At 42.3% G+C, this 17,602-nt stretch overlaps 2 pseudogenes; both read left to right on the top strand.

Annotated features, from left to right (window-relative positions):
- Positions 1 to 2,408: 2,408 nt before the first annotated feature.
- On the top strand, positions 2,409 to 5,136 carry LOC102277157 (large ribosomal subunit protein mL52 pseudogene; annotated as a pseudogene).
- Positions 5,137 to 15,690: 10,554 nt separating this feature from the next.
- LOC102277439 (glycylpeptide N-tetradecanoyltransferase 1 pseudogene) lies at positions 15,691 to 16,892 on the top strand (annotated as a pseudogene).
- Positions 16,893 to 17,602: the final 710 nt, after the last annotated feature.

The following is a 17,602-nucleotide window of genomic DNA, read 5'->3' as shown; positions in this document are numbered from 1 at the left end:
GATGCTGGAGGAACAAAAGTGGTAAACTCTCCACCAGTTTGGTGTTACTTTTATTTCTATGGTTCTCTGATCTGTCTGCTGATATGTATTGAGTTCTCAAAGAGTTGCTCATGTATTCTGTACAAGTTTTAGAGTCAAGCTAAGTGGCAGATAAAGAGGTGTGTGGCAGATAAAGAGGTGTGTGTTTATTACATTATATCCAGAATCAAAAATCAACCCTAACTTTTAAAACCCTATGCCACACCGCCTCTCCACATAAATGTCCCATAGACCTTATGAGCTCATTATGTGCCAATCAGACTTCATTACCTATTCATTCACTTTAGTCTTACCTCTTCCAATGATCCCTATCTCAACTAATCCCACCATCATTTACCTAATTGTCCAAACCCATTGTCATGACTGTTGCTGAAGCTGAAGCTCCAATACTTTGGCCACATGATGCGAAGAGCTGACTCTTTGGAAAAGACCCTGGATCTGGGAATGATTGAAGGCAAAAGGAGAAGCAGGCAGCAAAGGATGAGATGGTTAGACAGCATCACCAACTTAATGGATATGAATTTGACCAAACTCCGGAAGATAGTGAAAGACAGGGGAGCCTGGCGTATTTCAGTTCATGGGGTCGCAAAGAGTCAAACACAACTTAGCAACTGAACAACAATGAACAACCAAGCCCAAATCCTGGGCTTTGTCTTGGACTCCTTTCCCTCTATGCTGTTCACATCCAGTCATTCATTGATCCTTGCTTCTCCCTCCTTGTGGCTCAGCTGGTAAAGAATCTGCCTGCAATGTAGGAGACCTGGGTTTGATCCCTAGGTTGGGAAGATCCCCTGGGAGAAGGGAAACGCTACCCACTCCAGTATTCTGGCCTGGAGAATTTCATGAACTGTATAGTCCATGGAGTCGCAAAGAATCGGACACGACTGAGTGACTTTCACTCACTCTCCCTCCTTATTTAAACAATCTTAAATTATTCAGGCCATTACTCTTTACCACCTGGATTATTGCTATAGTCAGCTAATTGGTGTGACAGGCTGTTTTTTTAAAATTCAACTTTCTACTTTTTATTGGCTGTATACACAAAAACACAAAATCATTAGCCAATATATTATTTTAATGCATTTTTATGGAAGTATAATTACTTTACAAAGTTGTGTTTATTTCGACTGTATACCAAAGTTTTATATATATTTTTTCTTTTTTCAGATTCTTTTTCATTATAAGTTATTATAAAATATTGACTATAGTTCCCTATGCTATACAGTAGGTCCTTGTTGTTTTTCCTATTTTATATATAATAGTGTGTATTTGTTAATCCCAAACTCCTGATTTATCTCTCCTCCTCCCTGATATCCACTTTGGTAACCATAAGTTTGTTTTCTATGACTGTCATTCTGTTTCTATTTTGTAAATAATTTCTTTGTGACTCTGGACTGTAGCCTGCCAGGTTTCTTTGTCCATGGGATTTTTCAGGCAAGAATACTGGAGTGGGTTGCCATTATCTCCTTCAGGAGATCTTCCTGACCCAGGGATCCAACCCATATCTCCTGTGTCTCCTGCATTGTAGGCGAATTCTTTACCCATTGAGCCATCAGGGAAGCTCTTTATTATATATAATGTGTACATGTTAATCCAAAACTTCAGATTTACCTCTCCCCCTCCCGCTGTCCCCTTTGGTAATGGTAAGTTTGTTTCCTATGACTGTGATTCTATTTGGTAAATAAGTTCATTTGTATCATTTCTTTTTAGATTCCACATATAAGTGATATATGATATTTGTCTTTCTCTGTCTGACTTATTTTACTTAACACATGACAATCTCCAGGTCCATCCACGTTCCTGCAAATGACATTATTTCATTCTTTTTAACGGTTGAGTAATAGTCCATTGTATATATGTACCACTTCTTTATCTATTCATCTGCTGATGGATATTTAGAGTGTTTCCATGTCTTAAGCCCAATGTATTACTGATGTTATCACAAGCTGGACTTACCCTGGTCAAGAAACAGAACATTACCAGCATCCCAAAGCCCCTCTTTTGTGCTTCCTTTAAAATGCTACCCCTTCCCTTCTTCTCGTAGGTGACCACTATACCGATTCTCAACACCACAGCTTGTCTCTGCCATTTAAAAAACTTTATGTATAAATAAAATCATACTGTATAATTTTCTTGTGCCTTATTTCCTTAGCTCAACATTATATTTGTGAGAGTCAATCATGTTGCACATTGTTTTATTCTCATTGCTGTATAATATTCCATTGTATGTTATATCATCTATTTTATGATTGATAAACATTGGGATTGTTTTCAGTGTGGCTTACTAAGAATATTGCTGCTATAGCTTCCCACACAGCATTGCCCTTGGCTACCGAGACCGCACCCACTTCCAGCTCTTGTGCCTCAGCATGGCTGCTTTGGGTGTCCCGAGGCTGCACTGCAGCCCCAAGGCTCACATGGGCAGCCAGTGGCAACTCCAGCAGGGCCTCGCTGCCAGCCCCTCTGGCTACCAGCCCTTTACGGAGCTCCCAGACTGATCTTAGGCAGATGGCCGCCCTTCTCCTCCAGTGAAAGGCCAGCTTTGAAGACAAACTCAAAGGGAAAAGTTTGCGAGATGAGTTGCACTGCTGTCACAGGAAATGGATGCTGGATTACAGGCATGGCAGCTCAGGCAGCAGGGGAAGTTGAGAAGACAGGAAACAGCAGAATGCTCTTAAACCCAAAGCGTCTCTACTGCAGAACCCACACCAAGCCAATAAAAAAGTGACTCCTGTCCCCCTTCAAAAAAAAAAAAAAAACAAGAGTGCTCCTACAAATACTCCACTCCTATACATGTCTTTTGGTGGCCAAAAGCATTCATTTATACTTGCTATATACTTGATGATGATATTTCTGACATGTATATGTTCATCTTTAATAGATACTGTAAATTTACCAGAGAGGTTGTACCAATTTAAACCTCTACCAGTGATGTATGAGAGTTCCTGTTGCTCTATAGTTGGATAATACTTTAAGAGATTAATGTGTTTGTATATATTTTTATCTCCATATATTCCTCCTTTTATTTTCTTCACTTAAGTAGGTAGCTGGTTCTGGCCCTCTTGGCCACCAGGAGGGTTGTAGAAGGGCAGAAAATTGACATTTCCCACAACACTTTGTGACTTTTGTTCACAAGAGCTTTGAGCCCCAGAGGGAGGGAAAAAAATTGCCAGTAAAGAAAAAAACATCTTAGAAGAAATAAAAAGGAGAGAGGCTTTTCTCAGATCAAAAAAAGAGATTTCTCCAGTGTAAGGGAAGAAGAGAAAGAGCTCTGTGAATTCCAGAGCAGCAGAGCCTGGCCTGGCTTCTAGGCAGCATATGGGGAAGGCCCTAGTGAGAAGTCATGAGGTAGGGAATCTGGGAAGTTGGAACCAGAAGCAAAAATTTTTCACAAAAGCATCAGAGTGCTGCTGGACCTGAAGGGCCCTGGTGTTGATGATTTAGTTGCTAAGTCGTGTTCAACTCTTGTGACCCCCTGGATTGTAGCCTGCCAGGCTCCTCTGTCTATGGGATTCTCCAGGCAAGAATACTGGAGTGGGTTACCATTTCCTTCTCCAGGGGATCTTTCCCACCAGAACAGGGGTCAATGGATATCTCAACATTTACCAGTGTAAGCAAATGGCTTGATGACTGGAGGGCCATACTGCTATGTGCTTGTGTGTATAAAATTCCAGAACTGATGTATAACTATGAGTCAGGGGTCCGAAAAAGCACAGGTTGAGTTTCCCTCTGTACTTATGGGATTGGGAGTTCAAAATAGAATTAACTCTGATGTACAAAGAGATGTGATATTTCTTATCCCTCAGAGTTGTGAAGTGATGTTTGTACCTCCAATACTGAGCGGGTATCCCTCAGGGCTACCCCTAGCACATACAGCGTCTTTATGAAACCAGTTAGGGGCTTCCCTGGTAGCTCAGATGGTAAACAATCTGCCTGCTATGTGGGAGACCCAGGTTCCATCCCTGGGTCAGGAAGATCCCCTGGAGAAAGGAATCACAACTCACTCCAGTGTCCTTGCCTGGAGAATTCCATGGACAGAGGAGCCTGAAGGGCTACAGTCCATGGGTTGTAAAAAATCAGACACAACTGTCTGACTTTGCTTCCAGGTTTACATTCCCATAAAACCTCAATCATGGAGGCCCAGCCTACAGCTCAGGATTGCTGCCCATTGACACCACTGGCTGTTTCCTCTCTGCCCTTGCTCAGCTGTCCCAAGAATCCAAAAGGTTTGGTTAGTAGGGGATCCTCAATATTCTTCAGGCCCCTCTGTTCAGGTTCAGGGATTTCCATGAACTGGAACTAGGTTGTCTCATCAGCAAGAAATGCATTTATGGAATAATTCTACCAAGTCATAGGTAGACACAGAGAAAGTACACAAATAAAACAGCAGAAGCACATCAATCTCATTAGGTCTCTCTTCAACACACACTCACATTTTTCTTACTCTTACACTCACACTTTTAAACATCATCATTCTAAAAACAACTTACCAGCAACATTAAAGAGGAGTTGTGGAGGAATCATCTCAAGTGATTTCATACAAAGGCTAGAATGTGTCAGACCTGGCTTCCACTCCTGGCTTTGCTATGTGGCCTTGAGCAAGATAACCTCTTTCTGAACCTTCTGATAAACTGTTGAGCCCTCTCCATTCCTTCAATTCTCCACCATGTATTCAACCACTTGGCCCTGCTTCTTTGGATTGTTCCACAAACCCGGGCATTCAACTTGCTTTTCTTTCCTTTGGGAGCTGTCAGCCTTTGCTCTTTGCCTTGGGATTCAGCTTTTCCAGGATTGACTGAGATATGGAATCCAGGCCTGCAGGCCTGCCCCAGAGACAAGGGGCCATGACCTGGCAACTTGGAAACATTTACTAATCTGATATTTATGAATTTCATTCAAAGATTTTGCTGTCAGCCCCTTCAGGAAACAGAAAGGGATTAACAAAAATTACTACAACTGGAATATTGATAAAATTTCTAGAGTCATAGAAAGTGCTCTGAGTCCCTATCCCTGTTGTTTTGTCCCTAGGTCTCTAGATGCTTCCTTGAAGCCCCAGATGCCTTCTGTTCAGTTTTATTTCTCAGGATAGAGCTCTAGAATCCTCTCATTTGTCTAACTAGTCAAATCCTCTCATTTGTCACTAACTAGTGCTGTAATTTTGAGCAGATCATTTACCCTGAGTTTCAGTGGATGTAATATCTCCTACTAATATTTCCCCTCACATTTTCTTCTTCCTTTTAATCTTTCTCTCTCTCATTGCTCCCCTCATCTGGAGCACTCCCCCAACTCCCACTCCAGGCTTTGCACTGTTGGCAGCTTAATGCTTAGGTCTCAGCTGAGGTAATCCCTTCTGAGAGAGGCCATCTCTATGTACCAACTTTGAAGTAGGCCATCTGCCCATTACTTTCTCTTGATATTTCTTCTTCCTGGTTGTGATCACAATTTGGAAATTATGTATTTTCTGCTTGTTTACTATCTGTCTCATCCCTAGATTGGGAGCCTTAGGAAGTTGGCACCATATACCTTGCTTCCTGCCTGAGTACCTACATAGATCGTGTGTGCTCAGTCAGGTGCAACTCTTTGCAGCCCCATGGCCTGAAGCTCACCAGGCTCCTCTGTCCATGGGATTTTCCCGGCAAGAATATTGGAGCAGATTGCCATTTCTTACTCCAGGGGATCTTCTTAACCCAGGGATTGACCTCACATCCCTTTTATCTCCTGCATTGGCAGGCAGATTCCTTACCAACTGTGCCGCCTGGGAAGTCCACAACTGCATAGAAGTGGTTTTAACAGTTATTCGTGTAAAACCACTGTGGCTGAACTCTGCGTGTGGTGGGCGGAGGGACGTTCATTTTGTATTACATACGCTCTCTCTGGTTCCCACAAGCAATTCAGCTGCATAAAGACTCTTATTTTTAAAAAATCAGAGGCACAGGGATTTCCCTGGTGGTCCAATGTTTAAGATTTCACCTTCTAATGCAGGGGGTGCAGGTTCCATCCCTGGTCAAGGAGCTAAGGTCCCACATGCTGTGTGGCCAAAAAACTAAAACATAAAACAAGAAGCAATATTGTAACAAATTTAATAAAGACTTTAAAAATGGTCCACATCAAAAAAAAAAATCTTTAAAAAATAAATCAGAGGCGGAGAGAAGAATCTACTGAAGATGTAGAGGGACTAAGGGAAGGGTCATACTTTCCTGTCTCTCCCTTCCTGCTTCTTTCCGAAGCCCTGTCCTGTGTTTTTCCCACACTACAAATTCCTCTCTCTCTCCTATTAGAATTGCCCTCTCTCCTCCACCTTTGCCTCAGTTTGATGCCTTTCTTTTCCACCAGGTAGTTAAATTATGTATAAAAGAACATTACTGAGAAGGTTAAACAAAGGCTCCTTTGTTGCTGCCCCGACCCCATCCCATTTTTCTCAACTCCCACCAAAGACTAATGATATTATGAATTTAACACATAAAGTTTTGATTCAAGTTTGTTGCCTTCCTGAGGACAGTGACTCTACTCTTTCATCCTCCAGATCCTCTGCTCCAAGCACACAGCTCAGTAAGTATCTGAGGAACACCACTCAGTAAGGGAGGGGTGGACTTTCTGTTTGGTCTTGAACACTAAGTATCAATTCACCTCCCACGGAGGGGGAGCTGTCCTGTGAGGGACACAAGGTCAGTGTCTGCCCTTCAGGTACTTGTGATCTGAAGGAGGAGAGAAAAAAATGCACAAGACAGCATAGTCTCCAGGCCAAATGAAAGAACCAACTAGCTTTGTTGGAGTTCAGAGGAAAGACTGCCCTGGAGGCCTCAGAGCTAAGGTAAGATTTAAGTTGAATGGTAAAGAAAGGAAAGTCTTAATCAGAGAGTGAGTGGAAAGAGCATTGGGAGCAAAAAGCAACCCAGGTGAATCTGTGGGGGAAGAAATATAAGTATTTCCCTGTGCACACCGTTGTCTAGTAGGTTTCTTCCTGACATACCATCCATCATCCATCAATAACTGCCAGTCTGCATCTGGGGTCCCCAAAGCAGCCTGTTATTCTAAAGCAGCTTCTCTGGTAACCTTTTGGGGGATTGTAAATGCCATCTCACAGGTTAGTAGGTTCATAAACATCCCTAAATTATATTCAGGGTATGTTATATGAATCCAATGAGCGTGTACTGAGATATATGATGGGCTGCTGCACTGCTAGGGTCTGTGCAGAAGTTTTCATAAGTGTTACTTTATATTTTATTCAACAAATACTTATATAGCATTTACAAGTGCTAGATATTGTGCTGCTGCTGCTGCTAAGTCGCTTTAGTCATGTCCGACTCTGTGCGACCCCATAGACGGCAGCCCACCAGGCTCCCCCGTCCCTGGGATTCTCCAGGCAAGAACACTGGAGTGGGTTGCTATTTCCTTCTCCAATGCATGAAAGCAAAAAGTGACAGTGAAATCGCTCTTAACGACCCCATGGACTACAGCCCACCAGGCTCCTCCATCCATGGGATTTTCCAGGCAAGAGTACTGGAGTGGGGTGCCATTGCCTTCTCCATTGACCTATGAGGTAAGTGCTATTATTATCCTCATTTCAGAGATGAGTAAACTGAGGCACAGAGGGGTTAAGTCACTTACCCACAGTCATAAAGCTGATAAGAACCAGAACTGGAGTTCAATCAATCCTTATTTTGGTTTTTATAACAGCTATTGTGATATAATTCATGTGATATACAATTCACCCATTTCCAGTGAATAATTCAGTGGTCTTCAGTACATTCACCAGGTTGTACAACTACCACCTAACTTCTTCACCACCTCAAAAGGAGATCCTGTCCTTCTTAGTAGTCACTCCTCATTCCCCCACCCCAGGCCCTGGCAACTGCTAATCTCTTTCTACCTACTCGACATTTCCCATAAATGAACTCACACATTATTGTGGACTTTTGTGTCTGGTTACTTTCGCTCAGCATAAAGGTTGTTTTTTTTTTTTTAATTGAAGTATAGTTGATTTACAATGTTTCAGGTATACAGCAAAGTGATTCAGTTGTGTGTATGTGTGTGTGTATGCATATTCTTTTTCAGATTCTTTCCCTTTATAGGTTATTACAAGATATTGAATATAGTTCCCTGTGCTATGCAATAGGGCCTTGTTGTTAGCATAAAGTTTTTAAGGTTCATCCATGTTGTAGCTCGTGTCATAAAACTTCACTCCTTTTTATGGCTGAATAACAGTCCATTGAATATATGGACCATATTTTGTTTCTCTAGTCATCATCATGGACATTAGATTTTTTTTTCATAATCCTTGATTTGGCTATACTAATCCACTTGCCTGTTCAATAAAAATGTCCCAATAATGGAATGTTCTAGATCTGTACTATCTAATACGGGAGCCTCCAGCTACATGTGGCTACTGAGCACTTGAGATGTGGCTAGTGTGGCTGAAGAATGCCTTATTTAATTATACTTGAATTTAATTAATTCAGATGTAAATCACTCCCATAGGGTAAGCCACATGGTCACGATGAAATACTGGACATGGGTCTCAGCCCTGGGTCTAGCCAATTACAAAAGGGATCCAAATTCTGGAAGAAGTCACACATTGACCCCAACCAGAAGGCTGAAGCTACTAATCATGATATTCCAATTGCAACAAACCTGAGTGGCTAAGGAGAAATGGAAAGAGAGGTAAAATATCACTGGATTTCTGCTTTATAAATAAGATTGTCTATACCAATTCTTTCAGATTTCACATATATGTTTTACTCTTTCTGACTTACTTTATTCTGTATTACAGTCTCTACAAATGATCCAGTTTTGTTCCTTTTTATGGCTGAGTATATTCCATTGTATATATGTACCACATTTTCTTTATTTATTCCTCTGTTGATGTATATGTATGGATACCAAGGGAAAAAGAGGAGGGGTGGCATGAATTGGGACATTGACTGTATCCTGCCAGGCTCCTCTGTGCATGGGATTTCCCAGGCAAGAAAACTGGAGTGGGTAGCCATTTTCTTCTCTAGGGAATCTTCTCGACCCACAGATGGAACCTGGGTCTCCTGCATTGCAGGCAGATTCTTTACCATCTGAACCACCAGGGAAGCACATTGTGATTTACAAATATACACTATTGATACTAAGGCTTCCCTGGTGGCTCAGCTGGTAAAGAATCCGCTTGCAATGTGGGAGACCTGGGTTCGATCCCTGGGTTTGGAAGATCCCCTGGAGAAGGGAACAGCTACCCAGTCCAGTATTCTGGCCTGGAGAATTCCACGGACTATTCCATGGAGTCACAAAAAGTCAGACACAACTGAGCGACTTTCACTATTGATACTGTGTATAAAATATGTAACTAATGACAATCTACTGTGTAGTGCAGGGAACACGCTCAGTGCTCTGTGGTGACTTAAGTGTGAAGGAAATCCAAAAAGGGGGGGATGCATGTATATGTATAGCTGATTCACTTCGCTGTACAGTAGAAACGAACACAACATTGTAAAGCAACTACACTAAAAGAAAATTTTATTTTAAAAATCACTGGATTACTTATGCCTGACAATTCCAAGCCCAGCCCAAGAACAGTGGTGAGGAAATAGGAGGGTGTTCCCTTGTGTGATGAGTTACTCACATCTACTCCCACTGACAGCAGCTGCCTGTGCTCCCTCAGCATAGCAAGGGCCCCTTGGCCCGAGAGCAAGTCTGGTGGAGCTGGAACTTCTTATTCCTTAGAGATGAAGCAAACTCAGAACTGACCAAAGTGAGGCACAGATGTGCACGTGAGGCCCGAGCAGGGGACAATCACAGCTCAGAGAAGACAGAACAGGCCCCTTAGTGTGAACTGCCCAGGAAGCCTGGCAGCTCCTCAAGGGCCTGCCCAGCTGCAATCCAAGATACAAAGTTTTTATGCAAGTTGGCACTCAAGTTCATTTGGAGGCAAAGCCCGACCCACACCACTGTGGGCAACTGTTCATGTTCTGAGGCTAAAAGTCAATGAACACAGGCTCTGCCTCAGTCCTTGCCAACACCACATACCTGAAACCCAAACAATTCTGAATTCTCTAATACACTCAGCCCTGAAGGGTTTCAGGAAAGGGACTGGGCCAGTATTGGGTTCCCCCAGCTAAATTCAAAGCTCTCTAAAAAAGTGTTTCTTTGTTCTCCTCGGGACAGCTCCTCCCAATACCAAGAAGGAGAACTCTTTCAAGGGAAGGATTTGGGAGGAGTGTGTACTCCTATGGTATCCTTGGCTTTCAGAAACTGCAGCAGGCAGGACCACTCAGACACCACAGAGGAGAATACAGGCGGAGCCCCCACATATCAACCACGGAAGATTCACCAGCGTCCGTCCCACAGGTCAGAGGAGGCATCAGAGGGTAGTTCTTGGAACTCATAGGGTAGTGCTTCCAGGAACGTCCAGCAACGCTAGGTTTACATGGAGGATAGCTTTCTTTTCAGGATGATATGATGATAAGCCTTGTTTTCTAAGTCAGGCCCCAGACACTCAGTCTTCCTAAACTCTGTCAGGTGCACAGGATAAAAAGGATTTCACCTAACAGGTATCAGTCACTATAAACAATTCTTCATTCAACAAAAATATAAGATGTGTACACTGTGTGCCAGGTACCAGGGCAGTCCTAGGACACAGGGCATCCTAGACCCTGCACTCAGAGGAAGAAACAGATGGCAGAGGCCAGGAGCCTTCATGGATGTGGTAGAGCAGCAGATGCACAGACAGTGCCTGGGGCCTGTGGGTGCAGGCTTTCCTCCCTGAGCCATTACAGGGTCTGGAGGGGCAGCATGCAGCCTGGCTGTGGGTTACTGGGGTGAAATTCTCTCTCTCCGGACCTTCACTCTGCTCACCTGTCTTTTTCTTGATCTCACAGAGCACACTGAAGATAGCAGCCTTCATTGGATGGCAATTCAGAGCATGCTTTCTGGCCTGTGCCTCTCCAAGCTCTGGTCGGTGATGGCCATGATATGCTGCAGGACATCGTCCATGTTGGATCTGGGCTGGGGCCTGAGCATGCAGCACAGGGCTGGGGATTACCGCCCAGGATGTGTGTGGGTGCTACAGGAAGGGATGTCCATGAGTGGCAGGGCCAGATGGACGCTTAACCAGGAGCCACCAAGCCTGGAGAGCTTGCACAGACATAGGCAACTGCTGTAGTCTGTGTGCCAGGCACGCATGTGCATGCATGCATACATGTTCAGTGCTTCAATTCAGTCAGTTTAGTCACTCAGTCATGTCCAACTCTTTGTGACCCCATGAACTGCAGCATGCCAGGCCTCCCTGTCCATCACCAACTCCCGGAGTTTACCCAAACTCATGTTCATTGAGTTGGTGATGCCATCCAACCATCTCATCCTCTGTCTTCCCCTTCTCCTCCTGCCTTCAATCTTTCCCAGCACCAGAGTCTTTTCAAATGAGTCAGCCCTTCGCTTCAGGTGGCCAAAATATTGGAGTTTCAGCTTCAATATCAGTCCTTCCAATGAACACCCAGGACTGATCTCCTTTAGGATGGACTGGTTGGATCTCCTTGCAGTCCAAGGGACTCTCAAAAGTCTTCTCCAACACCACAGTTCAAAAGCATCAATTCTTCGGCACTCAGCTTTCTTTATAGTCCAACTCTCACATCCATACATGACTACTGGAAAAACCATAGCCTTGACTAGAGGGACCTTTGTTGACAAAGTAATGTCTCTGCTTTTTAATATGCTGTCTAGGTTGGTCATAACGTTCCTTCCAAGGAGTAAGTGTCTTAATTTCATGGCTGCAATCATCATCTGCAGTCAGTTGTGTCTGACTCTTTACGACCTATGGACTGTAACCCGCAAGGCTCCTCTGTCCACGGGATTCTCCAGGAAAGAATACTGGAGTGGGTTGCCATTTCTTTCTCCAGGGGATCTTCTCCAGGGGACCCAGGAATTGAACCCATACCTCCTGCGTTTCTTGCATTGCAGGCAGGTTCTTTACCCACTGAGCCACCTGGGGAGTCCACATGGGTACACTTGCCCTCAATCAATTCTTAACCATTATGCTCTAGTGTCTCTTTCAACAAAAATCCTGGATGGATGGTTGAATTAAGATCCTTTATTATTGTTGTTCAGTCGCTAAACAGGGTCAGACTCTTTGCAACCCCATGTACTGTAGCACACCAGGCCCCTCTGCCCTCCACTGTCTTCCAGAATTTGCTCAAATTCATGTCCGTTGAGTCAGTGATGCTAAGATCCTTTAAATCTCTTTAAAAGAATCTTGAGAATATTTATTTTGTTTCTTTTTAAATAAACTCTGTATTTTAGAACAATTTTAGATTTACATAGAAGCTGCAAAGATAGTATCAAAAATTCACCCAGTTTCCCCTTATGTCAGCGTGCTACATTCCTGTGACTCCTTGTTTCAAAATTTAAAGGCAAAACCAATACAATATTGTAAAGTAATTAGCCTCCAATTAAAATAAATAAATTTAAATTAAAAATAAAAAATAAATAAATAATAAAAAATAAAAACCCAAATTACTGTAAACTAAACCACAGAATGTATTTGTATTATACTAGCTTTTCCACTAATGCTCTTTTTCTGTTCTAGGACTCAGTCCAGGCTACCATTTTGTCTTTAGTCATCATGTTCTCTTAGTCCCCTCTGATCTGTCAGTTTGTCAGTCGCCTTGGTTCTCATGACCTCAACAGTTTAGAATAGTATTTTTGTAGAATGTCTTTCAGTTTGGGTTTGTCTGATGTTTTCCTTATAACTAGGCTGGGGTGATTGGCTTGGGAGAAGAACATCACCAAGGTGAAGTGCCCTTCTTATCTCACGGTATCAGGGAGGAGGTAACATCCACAGGACATCACTGGTAATGTGAACTTTTATCACCTTTCTAAGTTAGTCTCCACCAAATTTCTCCATCAAAAAGTTACTACATTCCCATCTCTATACATATTTCTATTCTGTACACATATTGGTTAGAACTGAGTTATTAAGTCCAGCTCATACTCTAGGGGAAGGATGTTAAGCTCCACCACCTAGAAGAAGAGAATATGTATACTATTTGGAATCATTCTGTAAGAAAGATTTTTTTCCTTCTCCTCTATTTATTTATTTGTTCAATCATTTATTTATATCAGTATGGAATCATGTGTTTCATGCTTTTAGTTATTATTTGGATTATTATTGACTATTTAAATATATATGTATATACCATTCCTGTGCCTTTGAAAGCTTATTGTGAATTTGTTTAAAGTGGGGACTATCTGAATTAAGTCTGAGGGGGTTTATGTGTGCATGCAGATGAGGAAATTGAAATTGACATTATGTATGTTGACCATGCTTATATAGTATGTGATGGAATCTTATATAGGAATGGTGTTTATAGAATCCTAATAGTAGGTCTTCATCCTCTTGTGACATGAAGCTCATTACCTCATAAGAGAGCGCTTTTAATGTTGAGTCTGCTGTACTCCTAGTGGGATTGTAGTAATCCAGGTAGTGGGATTGCAAGAGAGAAAAGGAAATGGTGGCTATGGGAAGAGCAGAATATGATTAGAGGAAGTAGTGACTGAGTCTAGGATGGAGCAGCTAAAAACTGATGTGTCTCACTGGATTTCAGGAAAGTAGTTTGTCTACCAGGTTGACAAAATATATACAGAGAGAGAACTTATAGTGACCATTCCCCAAAACCTCAGGCCCAGCTAGCCCCTGTTCTGGACATCCTTCAGTTTTGTATTACTCCTTCATCCATCTCCAATACATCCATTCGTAGATATAAACTATATTCCTTAATTTGACAAATATTTCTTGAGTATCTACTTCATGTATATTTATTTTTTTAATTTAAATTTATTTATTTTAATTAGAGGCTAATTACTTTACAATATTGTATTGGTTTTGCCATACATCAACATGAATCTGCCATGGGTGTACACGTGTTCCCCATCCTGAATCCCCCTCCCACCTCCCTCCCCAGTGGGTCATCCCAGTGCACTAGCCCCAAGCTTCCTGTATCCTGCATCAAACCTGGACTGGCGATTCGTTTCTTATATATTATACATGTTTCAATGCCATTCTCCCAAATCATTCCCCCCTCCCTCTCTCACAGAGTCCAAAAGACTGTTCTGTACATCTGTGTCTCTTTTGCTGTCTTGCATACAGGGTTATCATTACCATCTTTCTAAATTCCATATATATGCGTTAGTATACTGTATTGGTGTTTTTCTTTCTGGCTTACTTCACTCTGTATAATCGGCTCCAGTTTCATCCACCTCATTAGAACTGATTCAAATGTATTCTTTTTAATGGCTGAGTAATACTCCATTGTGTATATGTATCACAGCTTTCTTATCCATTCATCTGCTGATGGGCATCTAGGTTGCTTCCATGTCCTGGGTATTATAAACAGTGCTGCAATGAACATTGGGGTACACGTGTCTCTTTCAATTCTGGTTTCCTTGGTGTGTATGCCCAGCGATGGGATTGCTGGGGCGTATGGCAGTTCTATTTCCAGTTTTTTAAGGAATCTCCACACTGTTCTCCATAGTGGCTGTAATAGTTTGCATTCCCACCAACAGTGTAAGAGGGTTCCCTTTTCTCTACATCCTCTCCAGCATTTATTGCTTGTAGACTTTTGGATCGCAGCCATTCTGACTGGTGTGAAATGGTACCTCATTGTGGTTTTGATTTGCATTTCTCTGATAATGAGTGATGTTGAGCATCTTTTCATGTGTTTGTTGGCCATCTGTGTGTCATCTTTGGAGAAATGTCTATTTAGTTCTTTGGCCCATTTTTTGATTGGGTCATTTATTTTTCTGGAATTGAGCTGCAGGAGTTGCTTGTATATTTTTGAGATTAGTTGTTTGTCAGTTGCTTCATTTGCTATTATTCTCTCCCATTCTGAAGGCTGTCTTTTCACCTTGCTTATAGTTTCTTTTGTTATGCAGAAACTTTAAATTTTAATTAGATCCCATTTGTTTATTTTTGCTTTTATTTCCAATATTCTTGGAGGTGGGTCATAGAGGATCTTGCTGTGATGTATGTCAGAGAGTGTTTTGCCTATGTTCTCCTCTAAGAGTTTTATAGTTTCTGGTCTTATGTTTAGATCTTTAATCCATTTTGAGTTTATTTTTGTGTATGGTGTTAGAAAGTGTTCTAGTTTCCTTCTTTGACAAGTGGTTGACCAGTTTTCCCAGCACCACTTGTTAAAGAGATTGTCTTTTCTCCATTGTATATTCTTGCCTCCTTTGTCAAAAATAAGGTGTCCATAGGTGCGTGGGTTTATCTCTGGACTTTCTATTTTGTTCCATTGATCTATATTTGAGTACCTACTATATATGCCAAGAATTATTCTAGGTACCATGGACGAGTTGGAAGGGCAGTATGTGTGCGTGTGTGTAGGAGGTGAAGAAAGGCCTTCTATTGCTCACTTTTATTTGGATTTAGTTAAGTATTTCTCATTCCTTTTATCCCTTGAGATATAAGTCACATGTCACATATCATACAATTCACCCATTAAAAGTGTATGTACAGGCAACTCAAGAAGGTGGATGGGAGTGATACAGCAGGGAAACCACTGGCACTTCCACTGCTGCAGATGATGGAAGGGAATGGAAAGGCCCAAGAGCACTGCAGCGATTGCAAGAAGGAGGAGGACACCAGCTATAGTCAGGATGGCTTGAGTCTATCCAATGACAGTGGAGCAAAAAGGAGAAAAAGAAACTGAAAAGAAGCAGCAGAAAGAGGAAGGCAATGAGACAGATTCAGCTCAGGATCGGCCTGTTCATCAGATGAACTGTTTGCCAGCAGAAGACCCAGGAAACACAGAAGGCCATTCAGGTCTTTTTCACTGGGTCAAGGAATCTGCAAAAAACACCCTCCTGAATGAGAATTATGTGGAAGATGATGACAACATGTTCTGATTTGATTATTCCCCAGAATTTGTTTCGTGGGCTCTCCAGCCACCTAGCTGGCTTTCCCAGTGGCACTGTGGGGTTCGGGTGGTCTCAAGTCAGAAATGGGTTGGATTCATCACTGCCATCCCAGCAAACATCCATACATATTACACAGAGAAGAAGATGGTAGAGATCAACTTCCTGTGTGTCCACCAGAAGCTGTACTCCACGAAGGTGGTTCCAGTCCTGATCCATGAGATAACCTGATGGGTTTACCTGGAAGGCATCTTCCAAGCTGTTTACACGGCCACAATGGTATTACCAAAGCCTGTTGGCACCTGCAGGTACTGGCCTTGGTCCCTAAACCCATGGAAGCTGATTGAAGTGAAGTTCTTCCACTTGAATTCTGACCATGCAGTGCACTATGAAGCTCTACCAGCTGCCAGAGACTCTCAAGACAGCTGGGGTGTGACCAATGGGAAAAAAGAACATACTCGTAGTGCACCAGCTCCTCACCCAGTACCTGAAGCAGTTTTGGGTCACAACAGTCATGAGCCAGGAGGAGGTGGAACACTGGTTCTACAGAACATTGTCGAAGTTCTATCATTAACAGTTTTGTGGTGGAGAATGTGAATAGTGAGGTAATAGATTTCCTGAACTTTTATACACTTCTGCTCACCATCATGAACCATCCGCCTCACAAGAGTCTAAAGTCTGCATATTCTTTCTACAATGTTCATACTCAGACCCCTCTTCTAGAACTCATGAGTAATACCCTCGTTCTCACCAAAATGAAAGGGTTTGACGTGTTCAATGCAGTGAACCTTATGGAGAACAAAACTTTCCTGGAGAAGTTCAAGTTCAGTATGGGGACAGCAACCTACAGTATTATCTACAATTGGAAGTGCCTCAGCATGGGGGCAGAAGAAGTTGGGCTGGTGTTACAGTCACCAGTTGCCAGTGATATTCTGGATAAAGCCATTGACAATTCAAACTAGGAACTTATTGATCCAATTTTTACAAACGTGAGAATTTCTGCCAAGGGGAGCAGAACTGAACCAGCTTTACAAACTCCACTGAACTTGACGATTATATTGCAATGGTATAGGCTGTGTGAGGTCATTTCTAGCCATGTCTCTGGTTTCCCTGTTTTCCAATTAATTACATTGTTATTCAGCTATGATCAAGGGAAGGTAACTGCTGAAAACTAGCTCATGATTGGCATATTATGGAGTTACTAGGGGTGTGTGTGTGTGTGTGTGTAATAAACTATGTACAGTTCAGTGACTTATTCACAGATATGTATAACCATCACAGTTAATATTAGAACATTTTCATCACATCAAGAAGAAACCAGTTAGGGATATCCCTGTGGTCCAATGGTTAAGAATCTGCCTCACAATGCAAGGGACACAGGTTCAATCCCTGGTCAGGGAACTAAGATCCCACATGCCACAGAGCAAATTAAGTCCACACTAAACCGCTGAGCCTGTGCGCCACAACTAGAGAGTCTATGCACTGCAGCAAAAGATCCCACATGCTGCAACTAAGACCCCAGGCAGCTAAATTAATAAATAAATAATTTTAAAAAAGAAACCACTTAGCTATCATCCCTCCATATCTCCATTCCCTCTTCCAACCCTAAACATCTACTAATCTCCTTTCTGTCTCTATGTATTTCCCTTTTCTGAACTTTCATATGAGTGGA

The sequence above is a fragment of the Bos mutus genome, chromosome X, assembly GCF_027580195.1.
Source record: "Bos mutus isolate GX-2022 chromosome X, NWIPB_WYAK_1.1, whole genome shotgun sequence".
In the NCBI taxonomy this organism is placed as follows: Eukaryota; Metazoa; Chordata; class Mammalia; order Artiodactyla; family Bovidae; genus Bos; species Bos mutus.
This window is presented reverse-complemented; position numbering and strand designations above follow the sequence as displayed.